We start from the raw sequence: 19,793 nt of genomic DNA, 5'->3' as shown, positions 1-19,793 counted from the left end.
AAGAAATTATTATATTAATTGTTACAGAAATTAATACAATATTAAATTATTATATTAACAATGGGCGATGCTGTATATGCGAATGCTGATGCTGTCTGTGCGCGATGTAGACATGTATGCATCCCACAGTCTTATTATGTCCTCTTTCCGTAATATTTGTAGGCTATTATTAGTTTATATTCGTTATTTTCCCCTTCATTTCGATCTCTTTACTTATACGTTCTGAATGTAGGTTCTATACCTGGGATTTTTACTGGAATGCAGTTCAAAGGCTGAATTGAACATATATTGTATTTTATTTAGTCTAATTAATAGACAAATATATTTTATTTAGTCTAATTAAAAGACAAATATAGCGTTTCAGTGAGAGTAAATTATTCACGTAGTTTCATCTGGAAATCATTTATCGTCACACCGTAAAATAGGCCTACATGACATTTCTATTAACTGATCGTCTTTTTTCCGTATTTGTATTATTATTATCGTCATCATTATTATAATTATTATTATTATTGTATATATTTTTTATTTTCATTTATATTCGTTTCACTACGTGAATGATTCATTCGTCAGTGAACAGTATAGTATTATATAGTCTAGTATCTTAGACGAAACAAAATAAAAATATGTTCAATTCAACCTTTAAACTACATTCCAGTCAAAATCAGTCATGTCAAGCATTTACAGTAGCCTATCATTTCCATATACGTTAAGTAAAGAGATGAAAATGAAGGGGGAAAACGAATATAAACGAAAATAGATAAATATATAGGCCTACAATAATGGGCTAATTATAATAATTAATAATAATAGAAATTATTAAAAATAAAAATAAAATAAAATAGGCCTATTTTACGGTGTGACGATAAATGATTTCCAAATGAAACTACGTGAATAATTCACTCTTCACTGAAACACTATATTTGTCTATTAATTAGACTAAATAAAATACAATATATGTTAAATTCAGCCTTTGAACTGAAAAAATCCCAGTCATAGAACCTACATTCAGAACGTTAAGGAGATCGAAATGAAGGGGGAAATAACGAATATAAACGAATAATAAAAATATTACGGAAAGAGGAGGATCAGTTAATGGACAAGACTGTGGGATAAAATGATTCCTGTAGGGCTATTTTATTTGATGTACTTTATGTAATATTTATTCATGATAAACTTTTGAATATACTGTCTACATCGCGCACAGACAGCATCAGCATTCGCATATACAGCATCGCCCATTGTTAATTTAATAATTTAATATTGTATTATTCTGTAACAATTAATATAATAATTTCTTAATTAAAAATAAAATATTAATAAACCTATCTCTGATAGGCTAATCCTGGGTTACTATGGTCATGCAGGTTTGTTTATGCATTAAAACTCGTGCCCACGAGAAATGCATGTTGTTTCCTCAACATAATAAGTCGTGGCCACGAGAAATGGATCTCGTTCCCTCATCATCGCATCTTGTGGCCACGACATAAGGATGTCGTTACCTCGACAAAATGATCTCGTGGCCACGACATAATATGACGTTCCCACGAGTTAATATGACGTTCCCACGAATTAATATCTCGTGGCCACAACATAATATCATGTTCCCACGAGTTTATATGTCGTGGCCACGACAAACATAAGTGAACCGAAGGTGTCCCCTGGCGGGCACCGTACTTTTCCTCTTTCTCTTTCTGATTTACCATATGCTGCTTACAAAGTCTAAAGCAAGCTACATGCGCCATTACGCACTGGCAGCATGGAAACTTCTCGTTTGGTAATAATAGATGTGGTATGCTGGTGTTTGGCGGAGAGTTACTGACGGTGAGTGAGTAGAAGTTCCGTGTTTGTACAGTAGGGGGGACTGTGCCAGCGCTCAATTCCCTCCGTGGGAATAGGGGAATAAACGGCGATCACGGAGCAGGAGATGCCTCACTGCGCACTTTCAGACTCACCAGAGCCTCTGACTGCAGCACACGCGACCTCAGCCCCGTCTGGAGCCCACAGACGAGCTCCACAACAACAGGTTATGATGCTGCTCGACCTGTGTGCACCACTCAAATCTATTTTACACATATTTATGATATAGCCTTTATTTTATCAGCATCACCAATAATTGCAAGAAGGATAGGAATGATTATATACATAAAAAATGATTAGGCAATAATATCAAGTGGTGAAATAAATAGTAATATTGAAGCTCGCTGCCAAAATGCTATGGCACCTCCGGGGTCCACGGTCCACTGGCAAAGGTGTGAAGATATGGTTGGTGCACATTGCCACGTGGTTGCTAGGATGTTCTGGCTGGTTGCTAGGGTGTGACTAGGAAGTTGGATGTGTTACTGAATGGCCTGAGTTAAAAGAGCCACCTTTAAGTCTTCATGACTCTCTGATCTGAAGATATGCTCCCGCTGATCTCTCTTTATGAATGCAAATCTTGTATTTTTTGCCCTTTTTTATGATGCCTGATCGCTTTCTTTAATAAGCCATATCAATTAAGCTAAAATGATATGATTTGAATTAAAAAAACAATAATCAAATAAGGAATATGAGTTGAGCTCTAAATAATATTAATGCTTTTAATAGTAAAAAAAAAATCAAATAAGCCACATGAGTCATATGAAAAATAAAAACATGATTTGAGCTCTCAATATTATTGCTAATTTTAGTAATAAAACATAAAAAGCCATATGAGTTGAACTCTCAATAATATTAATAATTTTAATCATGAATACTAAAATAAACCATGTATGATTTGTTAGTACTAATTTTAATAATAAAACATACTAATATAAGCCATGTGAGTTAAGCTCTCAATAATATTGATAATTTCAATAATAAAAAACACAAAACATGATTTGAGCTCTCAATAGTATTGCTAATTTTGATAATAAAACATAATAAGCCATATGAGTTGAGCTCTCTAAAATATTAATAATTTTAATAATAAAAACAAGCTATATGAGCTGAGCTTTTAATAATATTGATCATTTTAATAATAAAAACAAAAAACATATGATTTGAGCTTATACTAATATTAATAATTGTAATAAATAATAATAATAATAATAATAATAATAATAATAATAGCAAATATACCATATGATTTGAGCTCTCAATATTATTATTCATTTTAATAGTAAAAAATAAAATAAGCTATATGACATTAAAATGATCAATATTATTGAAAGATCAAAATCATTTTAATTATTAAAAACATGTTTTGAGATTTCAATAATGTTATTTTTTAAATAAATAATAATAACAATTTAATAATAAAAACAACCTATATGATTTGAGCTTTTTAATAATATTGATCATTTTAATAATAATTAAAAAACATTATCTGAGCTCCTAATAATATTAATAATTGTAATAATAAATAATAATAATTTAACTAAGCCATATGATTAGAGCTCTCAATATTATTATACAGTTTTATAATAAAAAACAAGCTATATGATTTGAGCTTTCCATAATATTGGTCATTTTATTCATAAATAATAATAATAAAAATAGTAAAAAAGCCATATGACTTGAGCTCTCAATAATATTATTAATTTAAAAAATAAAGACAAAACAAGCTATATGATTTGAACTTTTAATAATAAAATATTTAAATAATATTTTAAAATTGTAATAATACATAATAATAATAATAATAATAATAGTAAATAAGCCATATGATCTCTCAGTAGTTTTGTTAATTATAATTATAATAAAAAATAAAATAATCTAAATGATTTGAGCTTTCAAAAATAATTTGAAAAATAAAATATAACAAAAAAAACATAAATTGAAGTCTCAACAATATTAATATTAAAATAAAAACATTTTTGCATTTCTACCATCACAGCAGAAAGCACGTCATGATTCTGAGTGATTTCGGTGAAATATGCATGTCACAATCTTTGTGTTAAATCTAAATGGCACAGTCATATCAGTTCCGCCCGACTGCCTCTTTTAGATACATGTCTGCCGTGAGTCTCCGGGGAGTTTTGAGCATAAGAAGCAAACATAGAACGCAGCGCTTGCCCTGTGGCCACAGATATTTGGACGGCTGTGTTTTCTTCATCTGAGGAAAGGAGTAGGGATGATACATTGAGAATAAAAATAGATCATGCCGGAGTCAGGCTGACAGCATATTTCTGAATCATGAGCTGGGGTGAAATTGGGCAAGCTGGCACTATTGGCTTTTTGGAGGGCAGCCATGCATGCCTTTTAACCTAGATGTCCCCCTTTTGTCTTTCTCCTGTACATCCTTATTCTGTCATTCAGTTCCTCTTCTCACATAGGCTGTAGCCTTTTCTCATCTACCATTCCTTGTCAAGCCAACATGCATCAGAAGTCACAGAGCACATTTCGTTAAGCACAGTCGCAGCACGTTTGTGCATGCATAAGCCTCTCGACTAGTCTGTTTGTGACAGGTTTCCGTTCCCAACATACACAGAAAAATTTCACACACTCTCTGCTTTGGTTTACACAACACCTCATGTACTGAAAACAGTGTTCGCGGCTTTTCATATAGAGAGACTTGGAAGGGAATTCAATACATGGTTTGACAACAGTCAATCATGAATGAAAAAAATCAGTTATCACTGTCTCTGATGTCTTACTCAGTTGTAATTAAAATATTTTAAGTGTTTTTAAAGAAAAGTATAGTATGCTCACCAAGGCTGCATTTCTTTCATAAAAATACAGTTAAATACAGAAATATTATTACAATTTAAATTGTTTTCTATTTGAATATATTTTAACTTAGTACAATTATTCCCATGATGGCAAATCTGAAATTTCAGCAGTCACATTGTCACATGATTCTTCAGAAGTCCTATTAATATGTGACCCTGGACCACAAAACCAGTCATAAAGGTCAATTGTTGGAATTTCAGATTTATACATAATCTAAAAGCTGAATAAATAAGCTTTCCATTGATGTGTGGTTTGTTAGGAAAATATCTGGCCGAGATACAGCTATTTAAAAATCTGGAATCTGAGGGTGAAAAAAAAAATCTAAATATTAAGAAAATCACCTTTAAAGTTGTCCAAATGAAGTTCTTATGCATATTACTAGTCAAAAATTAAGTTTTGATATATTTATGGTAGGAAATGTACAAAATATGATACAATATTTGCAATATATGATTTGAGCTTTCAATAATTTACAATATATGATTTGAGTTTTCAATAATATTGATCATTTAAATATTAAAAAACTAAAATAAGCTATATGACTTGAGCTTTCAATTATAATAATTAGAAAAATTACAAATACTAAATAAACCATATGATTTAAGCTCTCAGTAATATTAATAATAATAATTAATTAAAAATAATAATAATTATTATTATTATTATTATATATAATTGATGTTGATGTTGATATAATATTAACAATAAACAACTAAAATAAGCAATATGATTTGAGCTTTTAATAATATTGATCATTTTAAAAATAAAAAACAAAACATTTGAATTTTTGTAATAAATAATAATAATAGTAAATAAGCCTATGATTTGAGCTTTCAATAGTATTATTAATTTTAATAATAAAAAATAAAATACGCTATATGATTTGAGTTTTCAATGAAAAAAATATTAAGCAGCAAGAACTCTTTTCACATTTAAAATGACAAGAACCATTAATAACTGAGCATTAGTAATTGCTAATAATTGTGCACCTGCTCAGCATATTAGAAGTATTTCTGAAGGATCATGTGACACTGAAGACTGCAAAAAATTCAGAAATAAATTACTTTATAAAATATATTCAAATAAAATTTCACACAATTATAATTTTTTTATCAAGAGACTTCTTTCAAAAATATACAAAAATCATAAATATTCCAAACTTTTGACAGGTTCAGTAGAGATTAACTGAGAAAAATGTGGAATAGAATTGGGACACTTTACACCCCAAACTCTGCGCTTACCACATGAGCACCACACTTTATTTGGCCACACCATCTGCCATCCTACGCTATGCGTCCAATCAAGGCTTCGTGATGTTGCATAGATCCCTTAAACTCGCTTTCCGACTATTTTGACCTCCCGTGATGGAGTTGATATGGAGAGGGGGGCAGGTGTTTAGGGAATGAGGTCGGTATGTTTGCAAGGTGCTAACCGATTAGTGGTGTGATTGTGCACAGGAGCCTGTGGCCCCTGGCCATCCTCGTTGAGCACAATGATCAGGGTTGGAACATCGCGCATTTGGCCATTCGCGCTCTAATTAGGGTCTAAATCAGAGCTTGTGCTCCTGCCTAATGAATCTTAGACAGAGAACTGAGAGACAGGGGGAACAGGCTGGGAATGAGGTGGCGAGAAGGACACAGTTCCCAGCATCCCATCTGAGGTCCTTGCCATGAAAGTGTACTAATGGCTGGCTTTTCAAACGCTGCACAGATGGCTTTGCGACCATGTGTGTGTTTGTTTTTCGGTGTGTCGCATGATGCAACTTTGCTTGCTTAAGAGTAAAAGAGTAAATGTGTGTGAGTGTGTGCTATGGATGTACACTGTACAGTGAAGCCATTTTGTATTTTTTGCAATGACAAAATTACCTGTATGAGATTCAGTTGTGGGTGAGGCTTAAACTAGAAATGTGTCAAAACTAATTGAAACGTCTCATTTTAAATGTAAAAAAAAAAAAAAAAAATTAAAAGAGAAAGAAAGTGTGTGGACACAACTGCCCTACAATGCAGTATTGTTTTTGACAACCATCTTAGATTTAGTCTTAGTCTTAGTCTTTTGGACTAAAATGCTTCTTAGTTTTAGTCAAATTTTAGTCACTTCTATATGTGATAGTTTTAGTCCAATTTTAGTCGACGAAAAGTCAAAAAGGTTTTAGTCTAGTTTTAGTCGACGAAAAGTCAAAAAGGTTTTAGTCTAGTTTTAGTCAAAAAAAGGGAAAAAGGTAGTCTTTTAACAAATTAATGTAGGTCAGTAAGTATTTTGCTGTTGGGTAGTGTCACTTATAAGTTCTGAAAATAGCAGATCTATAGTTCAACACAATGTGAGCTTCCGGATCGACTATTTTCACCAATAATTACAATAATGAAGGTATGTTTTAGAATATAAAAGACAAACAAGGATGGAATGCTAAAACGGCTTGCCATACTAGTATAGCAAAGAGTATTTAATGCTAAAACGGCTTGCCATAGCGTCAGATACTTTAAGTTTTAATTGGCATGCACAATAAGCTGAAATGTCATGCATTTTAAACGTCTGACGGACCACCCACTAACATTTTCGTCTATTCTCGTCTCGTCAACGAAAACTCACACACGTCTCATCATGTTTCAGTCATCAAAGAGCCATTTTTATCTCGTCATCGTCTCGTTATCGTCATGAAAAAAAGTGGCGTCAACGAAATGATTTCGTCATCGTCATCGTTGACGAAAACAACACTGCTACAATGATAAAAGTCCATTCACTTATTTTATTAATCACCAAAACAAAACCTAAACGGTCTCAGTTATCAAGCAGTTTTGATTTTCTGAGCAGTATGATGTCATATTGCTCAGGCCCCGCCCATGACCGCTGACTGACTGTCCCGTATTAGTATATTTCCTCCCTCAGCCACTTGTACGCTGTCCGCCATTTTCTCTGCACTCGAAAGCACATCAAAGCAGGTGTTTGTAGCTGGACGTAAAAGTGAATGGAGAGGAGGTGGGGTGAGCAGTAGCTCATTATCATTTAAAGAGACATGCACCGAAAGGCGTCGCTGTGAACAGAGCTGTTTTTGACAAGATAAAATAGATGTTGTTTTACACAACCACTGAGAAATGTTAACCAAAATCTTTTGTAGACATTTCATGAACACCCTAAAGAATCACACCAACTTGTGGAAAATGGACATCTGATGTTCGCTTTAAATAAATGATGTTCACTGAACTTTCTATTCATTAAAAAAATAAAAATAAATAATAATAATAATAATAATTGTGATCATGTGACACTGAATGCTGGAGTAATGGCTGCTGAAAAGCGTTCTTATCATATGAATAAATTACATTATAAAATATATTCAAATAGAAAACATATATTCTAATTTGTTATATCACAATAGTATCATTTTACTGTATTTTAATCAAATAAACAAAAGCTCAATTTTATATTTAGCAAATAGGCACTGTACAACATTAATAAAAATACTAACAAATACAAAAACAATCACTATTATTGGTCAAACAAAAATACATCTTGCATGCTGGAAAAGTAAGCGAGACACAAAGGTATGTTGTTGTATATGTTACTCTGAATGTTATAAACATTTACAGATATTATCAAAAACAATCAGTTTCATATGATATTGTGTTTTTTTGTTCAGTGTCACTTTAGGCATGTTCAAGACATCCACAAAAAAGAGAAAAATAAACAAGGTCATTTGATTTGAACTTGAGATCTCACTGTGCACATTTCCAATTATTGGCTTCACAGACTCACTATTGCATTGTAAAAGAGAGATGATAGATATGTTCATTAAAATCACTTTATCATTGTGCTTTTTTCTATTTTTTTCTATTAAAATAATATTTAAAATATTATTTTTTATTATTTCTAGTTTAAAAAATAATTCATTATTTAAGTAAATTAAAATAAATTATTTTAAGGTCATTATTTTTTATCTTTCTGAATAGGGCATATTGTACTAGGAAGTCTTTGTAAAAAAAAAAAAGAGTTTTTGACTCAGCAATCATGTTTAACAGCCTTCTGGGTAGTTTTATTTAACTCAACTATTACTTGAAATTGACCAAATTTCTTGCATAGAAATAACCCAAAACAGGTTGTAAATTAAAAATCAGACACATAATTAAGAAGCAATTAAAAATATTTAATTATTATTAGTTTTACTTATTAATTATTATTATTATTAAACATATTAATAACTGACCATTTCCAGCGTATTAAGCAAGAAATATAGTCATTTTTTAAGCAATAGTTAAATGAAACTACCCAAAAGGTTAGGTTAAAGATTGGGTTGTTTTGATCCAGCGGTTGGGATCCATATATGTGACCCTGGATCACAAAACCAGTCATAAGTGTCAATTTGAGATTGAGATTTAAACATCATCTGAAAGCTGAAAAAAATAAGCTTTCATTGATATTTGGTCAAAATACAACTATTTGAAAATATGGAATCTGAGGGTGCAAAAAATCTAAATACTGAAAATCGTCTTTAAAGTTGTCCACATAAAGTGGCAATCTATATTACTAATCAAAAAATAGATTTTGATATATTTACAGTAGGAAATTTAGAAAATATCGTCATGGAACATGATCTTTACTTAATATCCTAATGATTTTTGGCATGAAAGAAAAATCAATCATTTTGACCCATACAATGTATTTTTGGCTATTACTACAAATATACCCATGCTACTAAAGACTGGTTTTGTGATCCAGGGTCACATATAACCCAACCGCTGGATCAAAACAACCCAATTGCTGGATTTGTCTATATTTCAACCCAGTATTTTTTAGAGTGCAGATCCAACACAATATCCTCTTCTGTGATTTTACAGAATCTGCTCTATCTAGGAAGAACAACTCTTGGTACCAAAATCAACATGCTCATTGACTCAATGGCCGTCAGCCCACATAATGGTTAAAAACATCGAAAACTGGTGAGGCCTTTGTGTCTTGAATGAGGACTAAGTCAGAGAGGCTGGATGGTGTTTCTCCATGAAGCAGTGTTCTCACAGATCTGAGCTTAAAATAAACCTGTGATTGCTTCAGGGAGGGAAACACCTTGTTTGAGAATGCTTTTCTCACACACACACACACACACACACACACACACACACACACACACACACACACACACATATGTTGGGTTTACATGTTTTATGGGGACATTCCATAGGCATAATGGTTTTTATACTGTACAAACCGTACTTTCTATTGCCCTACACCTACCCCACACCTAAACCTAGCCCTCACAGGAGATTGTGCACACTTTTACTTCATCAAAAAAACTCATTGTGCATGATTTATAAGCCTGTTTCCTCATGGGGACCTGAGAAATGTCCCCACAAGGTCAAAATCTACTGGTATTCCTATCCTTGTGGGGACATTTGGTCCCCACAACGTGATGAATACCAGGTACACACATACACACACACACACACACACACACACACACACACATGTTTGTTTTTGTGAATTGTGGGGACATTCCATAGACGTAATGGTTTTTATACTGTACAAACCGTACTTTCTATCACCCTACACCTTCCCTACACCTAAACCTAGCCCTCACAGGAGACTGTGCATATCTTTACATTCTCAAAAAAACGTATTCTGTATGATTTATAAGCCTTTTGAAAAGTGGGGACATGGGCAATGTCCTCACAAGTCACCCTCTCCTTGTAATACCTATGTCATACCCATGTTATTACACAAATTTGTGTCCTGATATGTCACAAAAACAAACACACACACACACACACACACACACACACACACACACACACATATGTTGGGTTTACATGTTTTATGGGGACATTCCATAGGCATAATGGTTTTTATACTGTACAAACCGTACTTTCTATTGCCCTACACCTACCCCACACCTAAACCTAGCCCTCACAGGAGATTGTGCACACTTTTACTTCATCAAAAAAACTCATTGTGCATGATTTATAAGTTTCCTCATGGGGACCTGAGAAATGTCCCCACAAGGTCAAAATCTACTGGTATTCCTATCCTTGTGGGGACATTTGGTCCCCACAACGTGATGAATACCAGGTACACACACACACACACACACACACACACACACACACACACGTCTATGTGTGTGTTGTTTTTTTACCTAAATTATGCAGTGAAACTCCAGCGGTGGAAGGATGGCAGATAACACAATGTGTGAGGACACCGGAGCTGTATGGCACCTTTGTCAGCTAATTATAGACGGCAGAGTAAGATGACGGAAAGCTTTTTCTTGGCTATGCGTGTATTCATATTTTTAAATGTCAAATGCATGTGCACAGAGGCGTTTCATTGTTTCAGTGGCATCCATATGGATGTCACAATCAAACCACCCCTGCACACTGTAAATCATATCTGTCTCCTTTCCTCTCAGCAAAGCATCAAATAAGGCCACTGTTCTTCTAATGTGAAGATAACGTAGCATGTGTTCTTTCAGCACATGCTTATTGAATAAGCTGTGATAGCTTTCTCACTATTTATGAAGTGAAAATTAGCCTGGCAGACATTTGCAGGACTGTGCTCTGAGATTTTTTTCTGTTGATCCGATACATAATTAAATTGGAGCGACTTCCAATGCCATGTTGTTGAGCATTTTCAGTGAAGAGTGAGATAGCGGTGGTCCATTCATATATACAGTGGGGATGTGTAAAAGTAAACAGTTCGATAAAAAATATCAAACCAAGCGATTTTGTCAGGATTTTCTTCAAGGTATTTTTCCAACCAGTTTTAACCAACAGGTCTTAAGGTGATTTTTAGTGAATGTATGAATTCAGTTTTTCAAGTTCATGTGGTACAATCACATTTAAGATGTAAACTGTCTGAAATGACAGAATATGTGACCCTGGACCACAAAACCAATCATAAGGGTCAATTTTTTTTTTTTTTATGTCAAGGGAGTCAAAAGATACAATACAAAATTCACAAAAACAAGAAAAGAGTTACATTCAATTCAGCTGACTTCCTATACGTTTCAGGATACATTTTTATAATGCTTACAGAACCTGAATAATAAAAAGAAAAGAAGAACAAACAAAAACAAAAAACAAAGGAACAGCAACAAGGGGAAATAAATAAACTATTTAGACATACCAACCGCGTAAGACACAGTGTAATGGTGACCTTGCATAGTTACATTGAATTTACCTTTACTATTTTAACATTACAAATTATCAGAGTCCAAAAAGTCTTTCCATATACTCCATAAAAAAGCCCCTTTTTGCTTTTTTAATTTTAAAGAAAAAGTAAGGGTTTCCATTTTACATATTTCAATTACAATTGCTTTCCATTCTTCGAGAGTGGGAGGATTAAGTTGAAGCCATTTACGAGTAATAGCTTTTTTAGCTGCAACAAGGAATATTTTCCATAAATAAGTAAAGTTTGTTTCATGCAAATCCAGAATTCCCAAATATAACACATGAAACTGAAATTGAATATTAATCTTGACTATGGCCTCCAGTGTCAGGTGAATGTCTTTCCAAAACTGCTGTATAACTGGACATGCCCAAAATATATGATGATGATTTGCTACTTCTGAATTACAGTGTCTCCAGCATCCAGTTCCTATTTCACTATGGCACTTTTGTGCTGGAGATATTAAAAATCTAATTACATTTTTCCAGGCAAATAACCTCCTAGGGTCCAATTTTTTTTAAATAATAAATAAGCTTTCCATTGACGTATGGTTTGTTAGGATATGGCAATATCTGATTTGAAAATCAGGAGGATGCAAAAAATCTAAATATTGAGAAAATCGCCTTTAAAGTTGTCCAAATTAAGTTCTTAGCCATGTGTATTACAAATCAAAAATTAAGTTTTGATATATGTATGGTAGGGAGTTTACAAAATATCTTCATGGAACATGATCTTAACTTAATATCCTAATGATTTTTGGCATGAAAGAAAAATCTATCATTTTGACCCATACAATGTATTTTTGGCTATTGCTAAAATATATCTATGGTATATATCTTGGCCTATTGCTATATATATATATATATATATATATATATATATATATATATATATATATATATATATATATATATATATATAAATGTAGTCTCATCCTATTTTGCTCATTCAGAAAGCCGTTTCACTTGCATAAACATTACTATGTAACAATAGACAAAAAGACGAAAAGACGATTGCAGTTTCCATTTTCATGCCGACTTTAAAAAGATAAAATGAGTCAGTTAAGCAAAGGTTAAAATAGAGAAAGAACACTACAAAGACAAGGGGAAAGCTACAGTACATATCACAGATGGCAAGCGTTCTGCTCCTTTGTGATTTCATTTCAAATATTCAATTGACCCTTCATTTACAGCAACCAAGAACAATAGAAAGCAAAGCGACTTGCTTTTATCTCTGGCTCACTTTTTTATCATTCTCTTTTCCTTTACTCTTCAGTCATTTATTTTCCGAAAAGACAGAGTGTTATTCAAGCTAAAATGTTTACACAAAGGGAGACCCTGTCTAGAGCAATGTGTGCAAAACTGAATAGCTAAAAATCGTTACATCCTGGAGTGCCTACGCAATTTCGAACAAGAAATCTCTTTTAAAGACTTTTCGGGGCTTTGTGCTGCATCAGTTTAAGGCCATTTTGTGTACAAACTTCAATCAAAGGGGTCTGTAATAGCGAATGAATGAATGTAGTCGCTCTTTTTCCGCCTGTCTATGTTCTCTTGTGAGAACAAAGCTGTCTTTGATGTGAAGTGCATGCATAATCCTCAGTATCTGACATTGCATCTCTGTCGCGGTGTAAAGCCCCCTCAAATCTCAGAAGGCCTGCCTCTCCGGAGCAGTGTCGTTAACTCCCCCACTGCGCCGGTGTGTCACTCTCGGCACCGGTGTAGCACTTGAATAGCTGTCAGTGCTGTGTGTTTGCTATTGTGATACACCCGACTCCATCACTGTAACTGTTTGTTACCTGAAGACATGTTTGTGACTTTAAATCACTGTGCGTCAATGTTCTGAGGATGCGGCATTCGTATTTTTTTCCTCTTCCGCCGTCGTTCGCTTTTCAATTCCGAGTTCATAGCGGCCTTTCAACATATTGTGGCAGACGTCCTTTCTCTCGTTGCTTTTTATGTCTGTGTAGACATAAAAAGCAACAAGAACAGATGATCCCCAGCGTACCTCATCTGTGATTCTTTTTACTGGCTAAATGCTATAACCGAATCAGTCTTTTGAACAAAATACATCTGTGAGTAATTAGACTTGATTTTTTTTTTTCACTGTGTTTATCATAAAAGTATTTTGTAATTTTTTCCCCTTCGATAAACAAGTAGAAGGATGAGAAAGGCAGAAGAAAAGTGAAAACATCTGCTCCCGGAAGTGCAGACTGTCCAATCTGGCCATGTCAGCCTTTTTTGTAGACTCTGGTGAAGTAGAGCATTTATCTGTGGCAGTGAAACTCTTTCTTTCCATCCCATTAATTTCCAAATTCTGCACAAATGTGGTTTTCCTCGGGCAAATGGCAGCTGCATTACTGTTTACTCCACATACCATGTGGTGTGTACAAATGTAGAGGCCCAAATTTTTAAGGGGTCATGTGTCTTTTCAAAAATCAACATATACTACAATTAATACAATTTTAAGAGTTGTCAAATTAAGCACTGACAACTGCAGGGTTTTTGAGAAATCGTTGAAAAGTTGTGAATGTGGGTTTGCTTGATGCCACGAAAAGATTGTGTAATGAAATAATGGACATCTTTCTAGTTTTCCTTGTGGGCTGAACACAAAAACAAACATAATACACAACCAGTGTAGTCTGATTTATGAACAAATGACTCTAATTAACTTATTGGTTTTAGTGGTTTAAAAATAAATAGCATGACAGGTGTAACTGGATTAAAAAATAATTAACTCTCATGAATGTATTGTGTAATGCAAAATAATGGGAATCTTTCTAGTTTGGTCAGTTTAGCCTGATTCAAAAACTAATGACTCTTATGGACTGGTTCTTTTTAGTGAATCAAAAGCATAGTATGTGCTGCGTCCGAAATCGCATACTGCTTCAGTTGGTACTATATTTAAATTCAAACATACTTCATGACCGTTAAAACTGTATGTTCTATATAATATGATTATGGGTAGTATGAATGGAATTCGGACATACTACATCCGCCGCATCTCCACTTTCAGCCATTTTTCCAAATAACGACTCCTCTCCTGGAGCCTGAAGTGTCCATCGGATGCATACTGCAGAATTCGGGCGGAAGCAGTAGGTCATCCGGGTACTTCTCGCCTACTGTATTTCGAATACTATGAATTCGGACATACTTCTCACCTCACATACTGTTTTTCGCGTTCTATATAGTAGGGAAGTATGCGATTTCGGACGCAGCGATGATCAGTGTAGCCTGATTCAAAAAACAAATGACTCTTATGAACTGGTTCTTTTTAGTGAATCAAAAACATAGTATGATCGGTGTCAAACATAAAACACAAGCAGTGTAGCGTGACTCTAGCCTGTAAAATGACTTTTATGAACCAGTTCATTTTAGTGATTTAAATATATATATATATATATATATATATATATATATTTTAGTGAATCAAAACATAGTATGATCAGTATAGGCTGATTCACAAACAGATGACTCTTATGGTTGTTTTAAGCAAAATGTATATAACTGAAATATGCCCAAAACGAATCAGAATCATTTGAAATCAGCATAAAATCGAATCAATAGCTTGAGAATCTCAATAAAATCAAAGTAACAAATCTGAACCCTGACAACTGCAGGGTTTCTGAGATATCATAGAAAAGTGAATGTAAGTTTGCTTGATGCAACAAAATTGATTGTGTAACGCAAAATAATGGATATCTTTCTAGTTTTCCTTGTGGGCTGCATGCAAAAACAATCATAAAACACAATCACTGTAATCTGATTTAAAAAAAAAAATCGAATCAATTACTTAAGAATCCTTATACAATCAAATAGGGAAATCTGTACTGATATCCACTGATAATATAAGTTATTAAACACAAAACATGTTCTAGCAATAGATCAAAGTAAATTATACTATCTCCTGCACTCATACACCACACCAATGAAAAAAAAAAAAATTCTTTAAAAAAATATTACATCAATATATTTTGTATGAGTTTGTGATTGTAGCATTCTTAAAAGAATTCAGATTAACGTGAAGTTCAAGGTTAGCTTAAACACACCTGTTTTATATCCACATTTTTTGCGTGTCTTGCTTCTAAAGGGCTTATTCCTCACTTCACTCTGTCTTGCAAATGTCAATCTGTCTACATTGTCCATACATATTCTTATAATAGGACTATATATCTTTTCTAATGAGAGAGAACGAGGGAGATTAAACAGGCTGTAATCTCTCTTCGTCTTTCTCTAGCTCTCATGTCGGGACAGTTTGATGGATGGAGCAGGTCATCTCTCAAGCGCTGACAGTGATAGCCTGTGTCAGCCCTCAGATAGTGACATGGCTCAATTGCTCTCGTTTCCTCCCCCTGTCATTCTCATGCTCTTTTAGTGTTATCATTACTGTATTGAGGACAAATGGGGTGGAGTTACCATAGAAAGAGATTTGGATTACTCGCTATGTCTTTGCTGGCATGAAATAGTGTCCCACCGGTACTGTCAATGCGTGTAATCATCCATATCTCCCTGTGGAGTCTGCGTGACTTGGCTTCTCACTCATAGCCCTGCTGGGAAAACCAGGTCATATACCATAAGGTGGTCAAGCTGGTTTTTGGAACATGGTAAATAGTTTTTTTGCTGGTTCAAGATGGTCTACCAGCCCAGCCAGGTCTTCACCACCTGGTAGTACAGCTGGTCAACCACCTAAACCAGCTTGAACCAACAAATGACCAGCTAGTAACCAGCTGCTATGTTCCAAAACACAGATACTACACAAAACTGTTTCTACCTGGATGTTCATTACAAAAAGCAGTAACAGGACCATGATGCTTAAAATTAACAAAACACATTTTTGCAGTGGAAAATGTGATATGCAGTGGAATGAGAAAACATGCTTGGTTTTGACATGCTGCATTTTTGCACAAAATGCTGTAAAAGACACAAGATGCAAGCAGCCAAACACATCCTAGCAGAAGTTTACATAGAAAAACAATGGAAAAGCAGTGCAATAGAATACAAAATTTGTTTTGAGTGAACAGTCTTTCTTTTCTAATGGTTATATGAATGACTTGTAACATACAGTACCTTTGTTTATTTTAGCAACTTTTCAAAACTATACTATACATCAATGAAAAGCTTATTTATGCAGCTTTTTATTCACCCTTATGATTGGTTTTGTGGTCCAGAATCACATATGTGCCGATTCAAATCAGTTGAGATATTAAGCGAATCGCAATACAGTTGGGGGTAGGAGTTTATGTGAATGTGTTTCTAAGGGGAACTGTCTTTAGAAAAGTTTAGATGATATTTTAAGTTCATCTCAACTCTGTATAATACGTATTAAAGTAGTTTTAAGCACAGCGCTGTTTGTTTACAGAGGTAGCCAACAAAACACTGTATTGCTGCTGTTCCATAAGCGCCACCTGCTGTCAGAGAATGTATTTGCATTTCCTTTCAGCCCATCTGCTGTTTTTGTCTTGTTCAGATGATTTATGTAGCATAATTTCACAAAGTTAAAGTCAAACCATTCTGTTTTTGCTTCAAACTGTTAAAATATACAATCTAACTTTGATTAAAACCTGCTAATGATGCATGTATGCAGCATATTTGTTTGAAATATGAAATATGAAATGTAAAATAAAATCAGTGTTGATGCATCATTTCCAGTGAAGCTATAATTAAGACAAAATTATGCAAAAAATGAAAATATGATTAAATTGTGTGTATTTGGGATACATAAAATGTTCACTTTATCAAGACAAAAGTCATTTTATTCTAAAATAAAGTAAAATCAAATAAGACCATTCAGTTTTTGCTTCAGATTTTCAAATTATACAATCTAACTTCAATTACAAACTGCTAATGATGCATATATGCAGCATCTTTGTTTGGATCTTGTTTGGATTAAAATACAGTGGTTGCCTCCAACAACAAAAAACGAAAAATTGCAACAAAGAAGAAAAAAAAAAAAAAAAAGGATTGTGAAATCAGTATCATGAATCGTATTGCTACATCTCTAATTGTATGTCTAGATTTTATTGGTTTACCCATATCCCAAAAGTTTATTTTTTCATCCTGAATCAATCAAACAATGAAAAAAATATTCTTTTAATGATTTTACATTGTCATTTTTACCACAGTTTTGCCTCAATAAAGTTTATAGGACACTTTGTTAATATAGAGTCTCAGTGAAGAGAATGACTGAGATGAAATATGAAATGTAAAATAAAAACAGTGTAAATATCATTATGCATCATTTCCAGTGAAGCTACAATTAAGACAAAATTGTACAAAAATGGAAAATATTCTTAAATTGTGTGTAAAATTAAATAAAATAAAATGTATTTGGGACACATAAAATGTTCGCTTTATAAAAACAAAGGTCATGGTCATTTTATTCCTAAATAATATAGATATCAATTAATTCAGATTAATAGAATTTTCATGTGATGCATGTACAATACATACAATGTTGAACAATGTTCACTGACAGATTAAAGTAGTGAGATTTTATTGTTAGAACATGTTTCATTGTTCTCAAAAGTGTTTGTGAGTGGAAGCCAATATATCATGGCACTAAATGATCAAATTAATTTAGCATGGTACATACATGGTATATTTTATGCTATTGTATGTCCTAAAAAGCAGTTCTAAGAAAAAAAGAGGGGAATTGGCTCAGTACTTTTTTTTTAAGTGAGGTTAAGGATACAAGTTCCTTGGGGCTCCATATGGACGTGTGCGTGCCTTCAGAGACCCCTCTGTGAAGTGTCTGCACGGAGAGCTAATTGTTGACACTGGGTAATTGTGCCCTGAAGGTCTGTCGTGTTTTATTTAGTTTAGTGATGAGCAACCACGGCAGGTCCCTCAGGCTGCGCAGGGCAGAATGGAGACAGATAGCAAAAGAGAAGGAGAAAGACAAAGCAGCGATAACGCCTTAAACTTTTATTGCTTCGATGGCACCGCGATCAACTCAGCAAGCGCTTAATGTAATTATCCAGTGAGCGTAATGTTAACACACTCACTGACTTTTTGTTTGTTTGTAAGACATCTGCGTGCCATTGCCGATGACCCTACGACTGAGCTCGCTCTCAGGCTCCGTATCCGCCGTTCGCTTCTCGATATCCATCCTCATTTATGTATTCATTTATTCATGCTTGTGTAGTGAGATGTTAGCCACCGTTGGCCTGTAGGTAAAGCTCGTAAATTTCCTGCCATTGATTTGTAGTAGATATGGATTTCCTCTCTCTCTCTCAAGTGGTAGGGTGAAATAAGCTTTGTTTGGTGGGCCGGGCTTGTGTAAATCTGCCTGTGACATTTTGATAGCTGCAGATGTACTGGAAAAAAAACGCAAATATCAATAGAGAGGGGGCCGGATTCAAAGCTGTCACTCAAACACTCCATTATCAAACCAAACGAAAGCATCTCGTTCAAAACTGAGAAGCCTTTACAGATACCTTGAAGACAGAGAAACAGTGAGACGGACTTGTGGGCTAGTCAGTACGAGAGTCTTTCAGTAAACAGCGAGTCGTAAATATTTCAGCCGTCACAGCAAAGTGTCGACAGCTGTTCCCATCTGCATGTTAATGAAGGCAGAGGCGAGGGACCCCGGCTCAATGGGTCCCTTCAGCTCCCACACTCTCTCTCACGCACACACACTCCCACACCCAAACTCTCTCTCTCTTTCGAGGTCTGCCACGGCTCTCTATCACTGGATAGGCATTGTACGCCCAGAGCACCCTCAGTCCCACGTATCTACAAAGACACTCGTGCGCTTGTTTCTCTAGAGCAGCCGTGAGGTCAGTAGGCTATAGACAGAGAAAGACAGACACAAAGAATGGAAAGGATCACAGGTGTGGTTGAGTATGAGGTCAAGTCAAGGTGAGTTAAAGATGCACAATATTACTTATTACACTCAAAAAGATTTCTGTATTTGAAATGCATATTTGGATTACACATTTTAACAAAATAATGAAC

At 34.2% G+C, this 19,793-nt stretch overlaps 1 protein-coding gene across 1 annotated transcript in view; it reads left to right on the top strand.

Moving 5' to 3' along the window:
• The window catches only part of plcg2 (phospholipase C, gamma 2), a 121,290-nt gene that overhangs the window by 18,743 nt on the left and 82,754 nt on the right, over positions 1-19,793 (top strand). The gene's annotated exons all lie outside the window — the stretch shown is intronic.

This window comes from Garra rufa, chromosome 11, assembly GCF_049309525.1.
Source record: "Garra rufa chromosome 11, GarRuf1.0, whole genome shotgun sequence".
Lineage (NCBI taxonomy): Eukaryota > Metazoa > Chordata > Actinopteri > Cypriniformes > Cyprinidae > Garra > Garra rufa.
Note: the sequence above shows the minus strand (reverse complement) of the source record. Positions and strands in the feature narration are given on the sequence as shown.